Below are 17,104 nucleotides of genomic sequence, written 5' to 3'. Positions count from 1 at the left end.
AAGAAATGGAATCATACTGCCTTTTCTTTTCCAATTTTTCTTTGAGGAGTGCCTGCTATGAAAGTGTGTGCACAAACAAATTGTTTCCTCTTGTCTTTAAAAACATGTTGTAAATGTTTAATTTAATTTTAATGACAATGACAGTTTATAAAGGAAAAGTTATTCCAAGACAATAAGTATAGCAGAAAGATTTTAATTTTATGAGTTTTAAATAAAATAGTAGAAACACATTCTGGTGGCACAATATTAACATGCATATAGATAGGTATATATTTTTGTCTTGTTAGCATTAAACTATGTTTGGAAATTTTCTTGAAAATTTCCAACGCAGGTGCAAAATCTAGATGCCTGTTCTTTTGACTTCATGTTAGGATAAAAAGCATGCAGTTGGTGAGTGGGACTTAGCAGTGCTACAAGCATAGCTGTGTGCTTTGGGGCCTATTATAACCACTATGGAGACTGAAGTGTACTGAAAACCAGAAAATCTCGACAAGCCTTTTAAATGAATTGTTGAAGTCCTCTAAGAGGATTTCGGAATAAAGGTATCTGAATGCATTCACACATGTGTGGGGAAACCTGAGTGCATATGTGCATTCCTGGGCCCTGGAATAATTTCATGTAATGCTAGCATAAACTAAGCCTGTGTTACTGTAAAGTGCATGTCAGCTTGGATAGTGCTTTCCAGATCCATTCAGAGCTGTTATTAGTGTGAGGACGCTGCTGATGGAGAACAAAGACATTCTTCATTTGCACCGAGTAATTTTTAAGGATGCTTCAACATTTGGGACTGAATAATTGAGCCTAGAAGAGAGTGTTTCAAAGTAGATTTGAAAGAATAAGAGCAACTGATCCATCTTGGAAATAATACTGACTTTTTTGTATTTGTTTCTCACATGGTTAAAAATAATTTAGCATTTATGAAGCCATCTCTAGTTTGTGTTCAAGAGGAAGCTGCCTCAATATTTGCAGCTGAAAGGTTCTCCTGCTGCATTCCCAAATTTAACCTTCAGCTTCACTTCCCTGTAGCATAGTTCTGGTTGCATTGTGAAATGAACAACTGATACAATCTTTACTACATTTATTTCTTTCTGCACAAAGAATTTTGTTTCTGTGCTAGAAGCAAACCAACATTTTGAAGTCTTTCCACCAAGGTACTGTTAGAAAAAAAATAGAAGTCAGAAAAGAATTCTCATTATTTGCATTAAGAAAATATCAAATAATTCAAATACATATATAGCATAAAAAATTCTGTAATTTTGACCATGCTTCTAAATGATCACCAGTTACTGGTGATGAATGTCTATGTTTATATGAGTGAACAGAGAAAAGCTTACACTCAGGTGTCCTGAAGTTAGTGTTCTGGATGTATGCTGAGTAGTTGCTCTTTTACATGTTACTCCTCTTGCAAATTAGCTCACAAGGTTATAAAGACATAGGTAAACCTATGGTTTACCATGTGGTAAATATGGAAAATATTATATTAATTATAATTAATTATTATTATGATTATATAAATATTTTCACAGGTAAATGAGTTAATGAGTTTGAGATGCTACACCTATAGATGTACACGCAACTTTTTCATGTTGTAAAGTGGATATGAAATGGAATCATAGAATGGTTAGGGTTGGAAAGGACCTTAAAGATCACCTAGTCCCAATCCAACTTTCGCTAAACCAGGTTGCTCAGGGCCTCATCCAACCTCTCCTTGAACACTTCCGTAGCCATCAACAGCTTCTCTGGGCAACCTGTACCAGTGCCTCACCGCCCTCACAGCAAATAATTTCTTCCTAATAACTAATTAAACCTGCCCTCTTTCAGTTTGAAATCATTGTCCTCTGTCCTGTCACTGTCTGCCTATACATAAAGTCCCTCTCCCTTCTTTTTATAAGCCCCATTAAGGTATTGGAAGGCTGCAAAAAGATCTCTTCTCTGGGCTGGACAACCCCAACTCTCAGCCTTTCCTCGTAGGAGAGTTGTTCCAGCCCTCTGATCATCTGGCAGTTCACCAGTATGAGCTGCCAATGAGTGTTAGAGTAGACCAAGTTCACACCTTCAATTATGTTGTGTCTTTGAGATATTGTGGATTTAACATATTTAATATATGTAAAACATTACATATTTTTTGAATATGTAATGTTTGAAGAGATCTGTGGTGATTTTCTTTGCATGTATCTGATAGGAAAACCTTTCTGCAAACAAAAGCAGTTTTTTTCTTATTGTCCAGATATCCATAAATAAAAAACAAAATGAAAGAGGGTGTTGATAATTATTATTTATGTTTGCTCTATGTACCTGGATTGTTGAAATAGCCAGTTTACTGCTAGTGACAATCTGCTCCCTGACCAGTAATTCCATCTACAGTCTTACATGTGAAAAAAAATATACTGGGTTAGGTATAATTCAACTTCTGGAGGAGCTGTTAATTTTTTCAGTTGTTTCATTTTGGTAGCTGCTTCCTTTGAAAATTCTTTTAAGATTAGTAGGACATTATGACCTATAGAAATGAAAATGCATTTGATGACAAAAGAACAGAGACATGGTACTGCAGTACTTGCAGCAAAGACAGCTGATGTGGGAGATGACAGAACTCTTGGGGAGATATCTGTGCTAGAATTGCTGCATTCCAGGTGCAGCAGCTCAAGAAAATAAATCTCTGGACCATCCCTTTAACAAAAAAAAAATGAAAAATGTGGTGTTGAAGCACAGTGTGATTTTTTTAACTCGACTATTGACCTCAGAGTTCCTAAGGGAAGGAGAATAAAAAAGGTTGGATTGTGAAGTACTGTCACACCTTTGGCTACAGCATGCAGGTAGGTGTAAATGTAATAATGCTGTAGACATATGAAAAAGGGGCAGAGTAGATGGGTACATCTGCTGACAATCTTTCTTTTTAATTTGGAGCTACCTGAAGGCAATAAGTAGCTGGATAATAACTCGATCCCCATATGGCTTCCGGACTTTCAGATTAATAGTGTGCAGCAGGGGAAGGGAAAAAGGAGTCTACTTTTAACTCTGGCTTCTGTTTGCCTTTTTCTGAGCCCGAGAACATTTCCTGTCTGCTTGGTGATGGAAAATGTAACCAAAACAAGCATCAATGAGTGACATTTCTCATGGCTGGCTTTTGACACTGAATTTTCTGTATCACTTCAGAGATGCTGCAACATGCATGAAGGGGAAAGGAGGTCAGCTCTTTACCATGCTTTGCATTTAACTCACTTCAGTATTTCACCTTGTTGGTTTCTGTGTATATATATGGCATTGTATCTAAAATACATTTCCTAGTTATAGTTCCTTAGAGTCCAGTATTGAAAGCAGCAGGTGAATATTGTCCAATAAAATATGCTTACTTCTGTGAGAGACATATTTTGAAATAAGGAGTTTTCCTTTGGTCTAGAATTTATATATATAATCTCTACTTTTAGTTTACACATTTTTGCTTTTGTAGCTTCCCATACTTCCCTTCCTGTCTGTGTTCTCATATTTCCTTTCTAAATTATAGATATGAGGGAACAACCATTTTCCTTGAAAAGGGCTTCACTTTTGGGGATAATCTATGGCCATTTTAAGAAAAGTCAACAGTTCACAAGGGTGTTGTCGAACACGGGATTATATGAAATAGGACTTTAGGAAAAACAAACCAAAATGAAAAGCCCTCAGAACCCTGCAATCTTGAGATGGATAGTACGAGGAAAAAAATGCCCATCCTGCTTGTTTTTCTAGGAGGGTTTTGTACCAGATTATAGCTCTTGCCCTGTCTCGTTCAAAATAAGTTTTGCAGTACACATTCACCTGCCTTGTGAAGGGCGTGGTGAGAAAGGGGGGTGACTGACTGAAGAAAGGAACAACAGTGAGAGTATTTGTGCTTTGGCTGTGTTTAGTATTGATGCTACATTAAATCACTGTAAACACAAGTTAGGAGTGTAGATTAGGATGTTATATTAATATTGGCACCCTTACTAGAATCTGGTGCCCTATTGAATTATTTAGTTGCTTTAATGAGAGAATGTGAAGATATATAACCCTTAAGGAAGAATTTGTGAAGGGGGCAGTCAAGTTACCTTTTTTTTGACCAAAAGATATTCTTCTATTTGTTGGAGATGAGAATTCAGAGTTTCAGTTTTGAGGGGACACAGGCATGGACAAGTGAAAGCTGAATTTCTGTGAGAATTTGTGCTGGGTTTTTCTTGGCTTGGAAAAATGTGAAATGCTGAGAAATTGCTTTCCATTTCCCCCTCCTTTTCCTCGTATCTAGAATATAAAGCTTAGGTGGCTCTTTGTTGACTTTCAGTAATTTTTGTCTGCATATTACTGTGTCTTCTGGTTCAGCAGTGAATGGTAGATACTGTTGCAGAGTAAAACTAGCTTCTTACAGGTTTTAGGGAGAATGTGCAGCATGGGTGAATAGGTTCCACAAATCCCATTGGAAGCAGCTGGGAACTCCATCCTCTGGACTCTGCTTTAGGACCTTAGCAATTTTCTCCCTTTTTCTCAGGGTTTTAGGCCCTATAGAAGTGCATTACCTGTCCCTACATAGACAGCGTGCTCCTAACATGCAACAGCTCAGAAGTTTCTATGATATTGTGAGTTGCATGCATGTTTATATGCTTGTCTAAAAGAGAAGGCTTGGTATTTTACTTTTGACATCTTTCTGTTCCTCTAGATGTTATGTACAGGGTCAGTTTTGCTGTTATTACTTCATCTTTTGAGAATGCTGGGTAAGGATTACATTTGATGTGGCAAATTCTTGCTGTTCTACATGTTGTCTCATTAAATGTTCTCCACAGAATTGTGTGAAAGGAACCCTGACATAGTTTGTTTCACCAGATAAGGAAAGTAATGAAATTCTAGTCTGAAACAATGATACTGTGATGTTGTTCTATGTTGAGAGAGATTTTGTACCTGTATTAAGCCAAAGCTCTGCTTTGGCAGTGGACAGGAAAACTGTGTCTAAACTGAGTTAAACTTGCCTGGGAGTATCCTCTGGCACTGAGGATACGGACAGCCCATGATGAAATCATACAGCTCTTACCCTCCAACAGAAGGTGACCACATCCAATCTTACAGGATTTATCTCCGGGCTGTGTTTTTCCCCTGTGGTGCTGGGGAATCTGCCAAACCCGTGCCAAGAACTTGTCTAATAACTGAACTGCAGAGACAATTAAAGTCTACTGTCTGGGTTTGCTTCTTGGAGCTGTTTAATTTGCTGATGAAGAAGAGGCCAAAGAGGAGTGTTTGACTACTTATCTCTGGTTGTGTTTATTGAGGATCAGCACTCCAACTGATGCATCTCATTTGTTTGGAAACTCATTTTGTCTTATCACTGTGAAGACTTTGTTATGGTTTTGTATTAAAATTACACACATGGTACTTCTGCATATAACTCAGAGGGAAAAAAAATTGAATAAGCAGCCTTATATCACTGGCTGTTATACATGAGGCTCTGGGATGAAAAAACTGAAAGAACTTGCCTTTTCCATGAGGTATTTTTTGCCCTTCCTGTAAGATTTCAGGGGGTGATAGTGATTTCTTTTCACCATAAGATACAGTCAGCTCTTCTGTGTGCTTTGAGTGCATGCCTGAAAACTCACACACATCCGTGGTATCTGTGTATGATTTCCAGTGGTTAGCATTAAGTGACAGTGACAGGTCATGTGTGTGCTGGGGCTTGGGCCCAGCAGGAGATGGTGCATATGCACCTTCAGCATTAACACAATCGACATCCTCTCAAGAGAAGGGTGGCTGGGCCTTTCCTTAGGAAACATATGCCAAAACTATTATCAGAGTCTACGTCATGGCCTGCAGCAAACTGGACAGGATGTTAATGAGGGGGGAATTGTGGAAGGAATCTGAATGCATCCCATATTATTGAAACAGAATGCTGAATAAACAGATTATTTCCATTATGGTGCCTTGTCAGCAAATCTCAGTATTTTGATCTTTATCAGGTTTATGCTGATAAAGGTTTATTTTTCATTACATAGTTGATACAGGTTTGAGGGTGTTTTAAATTCAATAAATAAATAAATAAATAAATAAATGCAAACATCTGGGAGGCTGTAAAAGACTGTGGAGCCAGGACAGCTCATTATTTCTCCTTGACGAAGAAATCTCTGGTGCATCCTGTGATGTCTGTGACAGTGTGTAATGAGGCACTCCACTATGTCAAACCCAGAGTCATAATTCTGTCTTACCTTCTGCAATAATGAGACTTCTTGCACTTCTGAAGTCAGCAGAAGCTATAGGTGTAATGAAGTTGGCGTGTGTTTTGCAACTATTTACAACAGGTGGAGGCCAAGGAATTCAAATTGATTGCTTTTTTCATTCAGGGGCCTTGCTTCAGAACCTAGCTTGAAATTTAAGCTGTGTTAATGATTCAAACAGTGCCTGGCACTAATTTAATTTCATATTTGGCAATTTTCTGTAGTAGTCCTTGTTCAATATTTTATTGCTTACTTTGCTTCTATTTGTTCTTTCTTTATCTTTTTCTTCCTGTCCCTCTCCCCCTCCCTGAAGGTTTGCCTGCGTAGCAAGAGATAGAATAAACAAATACCATTGGTGATAACAGCTGTCCATTTAAAGCAATTTTTTAGACATGTTTTAGAAAGAAAAATACCAAAACAATACCAAACCACATTTTTTTTTTCCAAGATGCCAGCTGTTAAGCATCTGCATTCTTATGGACTGATGATAAGTTCAACATTACTATTAGTTTGGTGTCCCTTGAAATGTTAGGCTGTTTATTCATAAAAATAATTAAATATGGCCAATGTCACAGCAAGTCCATTTTTTCATTAATTTTCAGCTGCCTTGTCTTCCCTGGACAATGGATGTATTTTTTCCTACACCTTGGCTGACGTGCAGTAACTAACATGAGGTAAGCTGTAGCTGTAATATGAGTTAGCAGGGTGACGTGGTTCTTGGCCTCTTGGCAAAGTATTCACATACTCCCTTGTCCTTGTCACTGTTTTACCAAATGTCAGCTCATGTGTGCTAAGAATAGGTCTTGCTGCTCTCTGCCTCAACAGAAGTGACCTCAGCCCTGACCTGGAGCTTCCCTGTCTCCAGTAGAGATTGTTCATGTGCCAGAGCCATTCCAGCCACAGCTCCTTATCCCCCCGAGGTGGAAATCTGTGCCCTGGTCTCCTAGAAATGAGAGCTTGGTGATGCAAACCTATCAAACAGCCTAGACTGGCAGTCACTGTCACTCATTGTCAACTTGAGCTTGTTTTGAGAAGCCAGCTACTGGTAAATGGCTATTGAAAACGTTGTTGTTGTTGTGGTTCTTAAATTTTCCTTTGCAGGGAAGATACCTGTTAATATCAGGTACTTAAAAAGGGAGAAGTTTGGTCTGATCTATTTGTTTCTGTGCCACACCATCATTCCAGGTGACCTAGTTTAGGATTGTGATGAGATCTGAAGAGCAGAGTATTGAAAATGTTGTTTGTGAGAGCCTGTGTGCCAGAACAGTATGGGGTAAAATCATCTTAATGAGATGCTAGATCATCTATAGAATGCATGTCCCAGTAAATGCAGTGGATTTATTCTCCTTAAGAGGAGCACAATTAACCTCTCACTGGAATGTACTTTTCTAAGGCTGGAAAAAAAAAAAAAAAAAAAAGAAAAAAAAGTAGGTGCTTTAGCTCTTTCAAGGGTTACACAGAAGCAATGTCCTGCAGAACCCCACAGTTGCAGCTGTCATGGCAGTTGTTATTGTCAGCCTGCTCTAGATTCACATCTAATGATGGAATATTGGACAAACTTCAGTGTGAATTCATCCAGAAATAAAGTAAAATAACTTTTTTAGTTTGTTTGAAACAAATAATCATGGAGATGTTGTTTTATTATTGTAAATCAAGATCCAGAGCCCGAGAGTCCAAAATATTACTGTAGCTTCCATCTGAAAATCAAGGCCTGTCATGTGGTATCACATCCACTCCCCTTCCAGCTTTATTTGACCCAAGAGGAAATTCATTGAAATGCTTGCTAACCTTTACTGAGCAAGAAGAGTAACTTAATAAATATGATTTTTCCCCTGGGGAGTTTTACTGCCTGGCCTAGGTTTAGGTTTCCCTCCTGACATTTTCTACCCCTGTTCTGATTCTTCCAAAGAACACAGTAAAGAGACTAGTTGCATTGATGTTCCCCTGGAAGAAACACAATATTTGTTGATCAGGGCCTTTGCCAAACAATTACACTACTCATAAGCCAAAAAGAAGGGCAGACTTTTACTGTTCTCAATTTGCAAGGGGAATGTCATAAACCATATGAGCTTTCATTATCTCATTCTTTATAGGGAAAAGGTGAAGTATGGGAAATGGTGAGGAAACAGAATGTTTTTTGCTTTTCCTTAATGCATCCTGCTAGTAAATTTGTACTGACTGCAGGTTGTGTTACAAAATGAATGAATAAAAGATGAATAAAGGTTATTTACAGAAGGGAAGTTGCCTTCCTTTTTGTTTCCCCATCCTGATTCTGGTTGATGACATCCTCTAGTTAATTAGTTAATTTCCGTGAGTAAAACTCATAATAATCTGTTACTGTTTTTCAAACTATCAGAAAAAAAATTCCCACTTTTCTGCCCTTGCTTAGAGTAGAATACACATTTCTCAAATGGAATACATGCATGACTGTATTGATTTTTCTTCTCTTAGTCTACATCCATTAACCACAATAAATTCCATATTGAAATAATAAATGTGTCTTCCCACCAGGAGAATGGCATTGCTTTCCTTTTCAATTCCAGGCCTGAGGAATTATTTGTGCTTGTTTGTTTGCTGTGTTAGCATTTCTTTGCAACTCATGTGTCACCAAAAAGCCTCTTTGACAGAAGTACTCCACTTTTTAATTGTCCCACTCCTGCCTGAGTCACTGTAAGTGAGCGTCTCAGTCCAAGGGCATACATTAGAAATAGAGCTGATAGCCCATTTAATAGACTTGCAGGCTGAAGTAAATAACACAACTCCATCAATAGGAGGCGAAAATTCAGACACAATTTTATAGATGGATTGGTCTTGCTACTGCTAACATTTTTCTTGTTTTTAAAGCCTGTTTTTTGCTACATATACTGATACATGTACATATACAAATGCATGGATATGTGTGCTTAATAAAATTTTAATTTTTTTTTTGGTTGGTTGGATACCTAATTCTCTACAGAAAACAATGGTAATGAACATGAAGCCATCACCTGTCAAATCATTTTAGTTCAGTTTTACATTATACCCTGATATATCTCTGCTTTGCCCTCTGATGTGTACACTGCATCATGTTGCACATTACTTCTTAACAATTATGCAAACAGTACCCATCTTTGTACCACTATAGGACAGGAAATTTATAGAGCATGGATCATTGTTATCCAAATAACCTCATTGTTGTGATTTTAGGAAAGAAAAGTGAAATGTGGTTAATATGGGATGTTTTGGTATTTTAAAATTATTTTTGGCTTTCAAAGAGCATAGTTCAGTTTTCTGGGCCAAAGGACTTCATTCTTAATGCTTCATACTTCATTCTTTAAAAGGTTATCAAACTTGGATAGAGGTTTTTTGGTTTTCTTGGCTTAATGTTCTTTAATTTCATATTCAGATTTTTTTCTTCTATTGTTCTTTCTTGGTAGGGTTAATTTACAGATAACTGCGAGCCTTCTACCTTAAGTTGACACGACATGGGGTGATGCTTTGTTGCTTTAACTTTGATGTAAGCAAAATTGGAGCTTCTAGCTGATCATTTGCATAAACAGTACTTAACTTTCTCTTGCATAGCTTTTTCTAGTCAATCACTTGGAGGTGGACACAGAACAAAACCTCAGCTATCAAGTTCTGACTAATGCATTTTAGAATTCTGGTTTGCATCCTCTGGTGTACATCTTCTTCCCTTAAGATTAGTTTCCCATCATGCTACATTTTGATCAGCTTAAGGTGCATCCAAGTATAGATATACAATTATAAAAGACTTTTAACATATGTTTTAGCTAAGGCATGTTAACAGCTCACTTTTAAATCTTCATCTAGATAAGGCCTATGGCACCATTCCACATTGACTTGTGTATAAATAAGGGAAGACCTTTAACTCCATCCTTGGATGCTCAGCCAGGCATCTGTCTTATTTTATGATTCATGGTCTAATGAATAATTTTGTGCCCAATGTGTTAACCAGAAGAACTGAGTCTTTTCTTTTAGAGCTACATGAGTAAGTGGAAAGTCACAAAACTGAGACTTTTGCAGGTGAATTACTGCTGGTAATAAACTAAGGTTTAAATCAAAATATGAATTTGCTTACTTGCCAAAAACATGGTTACAATTTTTTTCTGGTAAATTGTTCTGTGCTTGTGTCTCAGTTCCTGTGCTGTTCACAATGCACACTCTGTTTTCATTAATTATACATACCCAGTGTGCACATGATTTTTACTGTGGAACAGCATAAATACTTCACACAGATTTTGTATTTCCAAAATTGACATGCCAATGGTGTATTCTTCAGTACTTTGTGCGCACAAAAAAAACCCTACTGCAACCTCAAATTCATTTCTTGCAAACAATATTTCTCTCCCCATCCCTATTCATTTGAATGATGTTTAAGGGCCTCTGTAATTATCTGAAGATATACAAAACACACTAGAAGAGAAAATGAAGCAGGAGATGACACTGGCTCTAACCAAGGGCTGATTACACTTCTGAGAGATAGGCCTTGGCAGTAAAGTACCTGAAGCCTTGAGGAAAATTTCATAACTGTTGATGATTTATAATATTTGATACACTGAAAAGAAGGAATTCTGCCTTCTGTAGTGTAATTCATGCCAATAACCCTTTACAAATCAAAATATAATGTATGTTAAAATCTCAGAATTGGGATATTTTGATCAAAACCAGTGTAAATGTATTGCTATTGAATAGCAGTAATAATGAACAAAAAAAGTACAAGAACAGCTAAAGAAAAAGTATGTTTTTGGTTTTTTTTACCCAAAGAACAATATTTGAAACACTTGCTGCTCATAGAGCATTATTGACATAACTTTTATTAACAGTGATAATCACTTTCTGCTCTGGTCCTAAAAGACAATGCTTTTAAAAGCCATCTCCACTTCCAGATTCTTGAAATAGTAAAGGATACACCAATGGGATGTAACACTAGAAATATTCTTATTTATAGGACTGAAGAAGATTTCTTTTACACTCAGATAACCTGTTACTCTAGGTAAGAGGTTTTGGTCAGTTAAATTGCTTTGGGCTTTTCCATCATGCTGTGAGTTCATTAACATTATGAGAGAAAAGAGATGAAATACAGTGGCAACAAGCAGCAAGCTAAAGACTTACTTAGTCTGCTACTTTTGGAGAATATTATAGAAATTGTGAAAAGAAGCATACAGGGATTTTCCATTGAACAATGAATTAAAGTCTTTTAGGAGCAAGCCCAAAGGATATATGAGTCAATTAGAAAGCGTATGGTTGCCCACATCTCCAAGATACTGTCCTGTCCCTTGAGGAGATTCAGTTATTTGACCTGAGCCCAAGTACCTAATAAAAATATATTTTTAAGTGATTCATCAGTGCTCTGAGAAAACGCAGGATATATGTGTCACAGCAAGAGAAAATAAGGCAGTAAACTTATATAACATTCTTAAGCCTTCAGATAAGTTTTGAATCAAATACTCCATTCTGTCACATTCTGTTCTCTATTACCAGGCTTAGCTTATTTCTTCTTTTATTTATTGAGAGGATTAAGGAATAAATTTCTACTTGTTTTTACACACATTTTGAAATAATTGTGGTTATAACAAACCTTTAAGTAAAATGCTGAGAAAACATTTTGTATGTGCTTAAGGAAAGACACAAAATAGGGTTTATGACTCCTCTGTCATACAGCTGAACACATCTTGATATTATTTAGTCTTTTGTTATTAAGACTCACCCTAAAGCCTTTGGACAGCACAACCCATGGAAATCCAACAAAGTTAGAATTAATGCTGGACCAATATATCTTGCTATGAAAAGAAAGGAAAAGGTAAATCAATGTTCTGATATAACTGGAGGTGAGTAGAGATGGTTGGAGGACCCCTTGCCTTCCTCAGTTTTTTAGCTTTCCAGTCTGTGATGTAAGTTGTGTGCTACAACTTACAGCTGGAGCTGTTTGCGAGTATCCTATACATTATTATTTATTTGTGCCATAAACTTTATCTTAGAAGGAAAGTTTCTTATTTTGTTTTGTCGGATATTTTTGTTTTGTTTTTCTCTCCACTTTGGATTGGATGTTGGTGTCCTTAGGAATCCAGACCCTGTGATCCAGAAAGAAGACCTCAGAATTAGAGTTCCAGCAGAGATTTCTCTGTTGTGTTATGCCTCTGAAGGTCCCCAGCATGGGGTTTGCAGAACTTAGTCTCCTTTCCACTCTTTGCCCTACTTGTTATAATAAACCTCCCTGATATCTTCATTAGTGCCTTCCAGTGAATTTCCTCAGTGCTCTGGAAGATCACTTTAAATAGCTGTGGCATGTGCACATTACTGACAGTCCAGTAGGCTAAATAACACATAGTTTAAAATTGAGAGCACTGTGCTCTTTCTTTCATGGTATTTTCCTGTAGGCTTTTTTCAAGCCACAACTAAAGTGTTTGCTGTTTCTGAAAACAATTTGCAACTGTTCATATTAGCAAATTCAAAAAAAAAAAAAAAAAAGTGAGAGATGAGTGCTTACAAAATTAATTTCTTGGTTACACTAATTAGTTGTTTACAGCCACTCAGTTTTGGAATCTTATTGGAGATCTAGCAGGCCAGAGATTAAATGTTCAAAAACAAATGCATTATGTTGGATGATGGATATCAAAATCAAAGTTGATGGAATTGAGTCGCTTTAGGAATGGGACTTGAGGTCCCTTTCACCTTTGATGTTCCAAGGTGGCTGAAAACTTGTGTGTGGTTTAGTGTTGCTGACACTCGGTTTTAGGTACAGCTATTTAACCTTTGGCAGTCACAGAGAACTTTATAGTTCTTGCCATCATGAAGGATGATGATCTGCTGGGGAATGACTATTTTATCAGTGAAAATGCAAAAGTGGCTGTAGCTCTGTTTGTCTGGCCGGTCTCCTTTAAAGCTTCAGACTTGTGGGTGATACATTATCAGTCCCATTCCAGTTTCCTGTTTATATAGGGTCTGGCTTTGATGCGAGTACAACAGATTAAGAAGCAGAAGCAGAGTTCCTGTTTTAGTACTTTCTCATCCAGATGTATATAAGTCCAGTGACACTGTGCTGACAATTATTGAAAACATTAGACTGGCGAGCGCATACTTTTACATCAGCACCAAAGATTTAAAGGCATACAACCTCAGCAGCAGCCCCACTAGTTCATCTTTCATCAAAGCTACAGATTAGGAAGAAAATTTTGCATTTTGTTTTACATGTGTTTTAAGCTAAAGAAAATCATCCTGAAAAGGCTGATTTTTCTATATCAGAGAATTTAAAAAAAAATAATTCCTGTGTTAATTTAAGTCCACAGCTTTTGTCTGAAGTACATCTATCAACCAAACTCGTTTGTCTTTTACGGCAATTTCTTAGTTGCATTTTACATTACAAAGTCATATGATTTCCTTGCAGTTTCAATATCTTTAGCAAAGTTTCTTGCCATTATCTCTTACTATGCTTTTTTTCTGGATACATTATAGCATTCAGACTCCTCATATAGAGCTCCTTCTCCCTGGGATTGGGATAGAGCAACCTGACTCTTGCCACTCTTGCTAATTATTTTTTTGGTAGCCCAAAATTTCGGTTTCAGTGTGGAATCTGGTTATTCCTTGCATAATGTTCTGTCAGTGTGTTGCCTGGTACGGCAGTGCACCTCCAGCAGAGTGGTCTGCAAAACAAGTATACTTCTTACTCAAAGACAGACAATAAAAAAACTCTTATGGTGAAATAATAACAATAAGAAGAAGAATCAACAGTATTATATAATTGTGTTTGTAAATAAACCGAATTTAAGTGTTGAATGCTTAGCCTTTTGTCACAAACATGCTAGTTATTCAGAGTAAGCTTGTGGAAACTGTGCAAGAAAGTGAGCTCTAAAGAAAGTCCCAGCTTCTTGGAAACTCATGCAGACAGATCAGGACACTTTTTGCCCCTTGGTCTGTGGCTTCTCTTGGGAAAAGCTTTGTGATGACCCTACTCCACATTAACTTTTCCTGAGCTAAGTTTCCAAGCTGAGTATAAATACCAAAGTATGCATTGTAATGTAACTTGTCTGTATTATCTATTCCAGGTAACTCTGAAAAACTAACTCAGTTCTTTCCCCCAACAATACTGGCTGTAAGACTTGGGTACTTAGAGTTCTCTTTTCAACACCTTGTGTTATCAAGTTTTCTAGTCTTCTAGTTTAATTGGTGTGTGAATTTAATACACCAGTTTATCTTTATGAGTTGTTGATGTTTACAAACTCATATTCTATTTGTCTTGTTTGGGAAATATTACATATGCCTATGCATATGAATTCCATAACACACAATATAATCTAGTAACAGTACCTCTGATAATGACAGAATGTTACCAATAAGAGAAAGCTTATGCTTTCAGCTCTTTGAATAATCATTTTGCTATTTACATCTTAGAACTGGCTATATTTAATTTATGCTCTTGTATTTATGCTGTTAATGATTATGTGTTCCTTTCTGCTACTTATGGCTGTGTTACTTACATTAATTTAATGAACCAGAATGTTTAGAAAATAGAGCACAGTCTGGTATAAAAGTATTCCCATCAGAAACAGTTTAGTTGTCAATTGTTAAAACTAAGTAAGAACTCAATGTGTTAAGAATTAAACCAGGACTTGCACTTACTAGGGTACATACATGCACATTGGAACTGCTGAATCCAGAGATGGACTAGGTTATTCTTATATTAGCTTTGAAGTTATTAGCTCTTGAAAAGAAAAATAAATACAACAACTTAAGAGAGTTTATTAAGCTGAGTTTACGATCTTTACTGAGGCACCATGTCACTTCTTTCATGGAACCTTTGTTCTCCCCACCCATCCCCAGTAAAATCAGTGGAATTTAGCTTTTTTTACAAACTGATTTTTGTTTAAAGATCAGACTTACTGCATGTGCTTGTGGAACAATAGACCTTGAGTAGGGTTTTTTAGGTATGCAATATAAAAGCAGATCTCATCATAGTAAATTGAGGTGATACATCTGTTTTATAATCTCCCTGCCAATGAAAAGGGTGTAAGGGATCTCTGTGAACACATCATATGGTGATGTTTATGTGTTGTCAATCAACAGATCTGAGAAAACAGTATCCTGATAAATTTATTATTTAGGAATCCTGAAATTTTGACTTTACTTTGCATGTCAAATTTCTGACCTGACTTGTCAGGAACTTGCAAGGTGACTGAAGAACCAAACTCTTTTCCAGACAAATCCTTATACCTTCAGTGTGTTACACAAGTATATTCATGGGGATAAATGCCTTAGAGGGGCTTTAAACTGTATAAGGGAGCCTAATAGGATTTAAAAGCTGTAAAGTTGGTTAGCAGAGTTTATAGCCTACTTGGATGGCTATGGTATGTATTTTTTTTTTCAGGCCAAGGTCAATGGTATAAATGGCGCTGTAAAAACTGCCTGTGAAAAACTAAAAAGCATTCCACTGACTGAAACAAGGCACTTTCAACAAATATTTTTGTTTGCAAAGTAAACTTTTAGAACTGGGGCAGAAAAGTGGAAGACAACTTTTGGCAGATCTAGACTATAGCTCTTGACTTTGGTTTGAAATCTTATTTTTTAAAAATTTCTTTCTCATTATGTCACTCTTGAGAATTTTTTTCACTTATCTAGGAATTATAGTTGGTGATGAAATGAGGGTATTTGTTTTCCTGAACTGTTTGAGCTAATGTGTCTGGGTACAAAATGAGACTTCTTTTTCTGAAGTGGATTGTATAAAAATTTCTACTTGGTGCCACTTACTGTCATAGTCACGGGGCCACTTAACACATGGCTTGTGACCAACTGCTTCCAAAAAGAATGAAAATGTCACAAGCCAATTATTGCAACATATAAATGACACAGAGCAACAAGATCACACCTTCATTTCAAGAGTGTAATGAGGTGGGGGCTACCCTTTTGAGACCTTGTGGTTACCTTGCTTAGTTACTTCTTGTCTGTCTTTCACAAGAGGAACCATGGGGCTTGGCTGGTCCTTGTATGGACTGTGGGCAGCCACTGGCAGCAGGATTGTGAGCACATTGCAGCCAGTGTTAAGGAATTCTAGTACCACCACTTGGGACTGGGTAAACTGAGCCCTCATCTGTGTATCTGAGCACTGCAGCCATCTAACCCTGCTCCATAGGTCCTCTTCATTCTCTTGATACCAGTGCATGACGAATTTCAGTCTGACAAGAAACGTAGACATGTGAAGCTGGGCCTGTGCCAAGGCTTGTTTGGCATGCTCAGGGTCAGGCCGTTACAGGGGTGCCCTCAGCCAGCAGGGAGTGGCTGGAATGGTCAGTAAATACAGTCGGCATACACATAATGTTTACACCAGGTTTGATTTATTCCAATATTTATTTCCACCAGGGCAGTGTTTTATTCTGCTTTAAACCCAGCCCAGTCTCCATGAGAGTCTCCAGTATTATTTGTCTCCCTAATATCTGTGACAGACTTCATAAAGAGAAGGGGGTGGCTCGCAGGTTATCGCAGTCCTTACAAGACATGGTTAATACAGTGGCTTTTCCCTAACCAGGGATGAATTTCTGCTCCTAACTCATGGCCACTTACCACATTTGCTGTTCTCCCTCTTTTCATGCAGAGTGTAAATATCATGACAATGTTAATGTAATAAAACTTACAGAGCTTTTAATAGTTCATATGTTGCTATATACACAGAAATGGAGCAGCCAGCAGATAAGAAACATAACTATATCATAACATAACTATGCCATCGCTACTGGAAAGCTCTTGCTTCAGTGGATTTAGCAGCATGCAACATAAGTTCTTCCTGCACTAATCAGGCATTGTATCTTCAACACAACAATAGAGAGAAAGAGGGAAAGAAAGAAAGAGGGAAAGAAAGAGGGAAAGAAGGAAAAAAAAGAAATAAAATAGAAAGAAAGAAAGAGAGAAAGAGA

At 37.2% G+C, this 17,104-nt stretch overlaps 1 long non-coding RNA gene across 8 annotated transcripts in view; it reads left to right on the top strand.

The window, feature by feature from the left end:
* LOC117243895 overlaps nucleotides 1-17,104 on the top strand; it is a 253,109-nt gene that overhangs the window by 210,343 nt on the left and 25,662 nt on the right. For 6 of the 8 annotated variants that reach the window (XR_004495900.1, XR_004495903.1, XR_004495897.1 and 3 more), the window contains one exon: nucleotides 6,806-6,877. The exons of 1 other annotated variant lie outside the window; for it this stretch is intronic. This is a non-coding gene — a long non-coding RNA (uncharacterized LOC117243895). Of the gene's footprint in view, nucleotides 1-6,805; nucleotides 6,878-7,028; nucleotides 7,609-17,104 lie in introns of those variants that run through there. One more of the 8 variants, XR_004495901.1, reaches the window with a different exon arrangement.

Source organism: Parus major, chromosome 2 (genome assembly GCF_001522545.3).
Source record: "Parus major isolate Abel chromosome 2, Parus_major1.1, whole genome shotgun sequence".
NCBI lineage: Eukaryota > Metazoa > Chordata > Aves > Passeriformes > Paridae > Parus > Parus major.
Note: the sequence above shows the minus strand (reverse complement) of the source record. Positions and strands in the feature narration are given on the sequence as shown.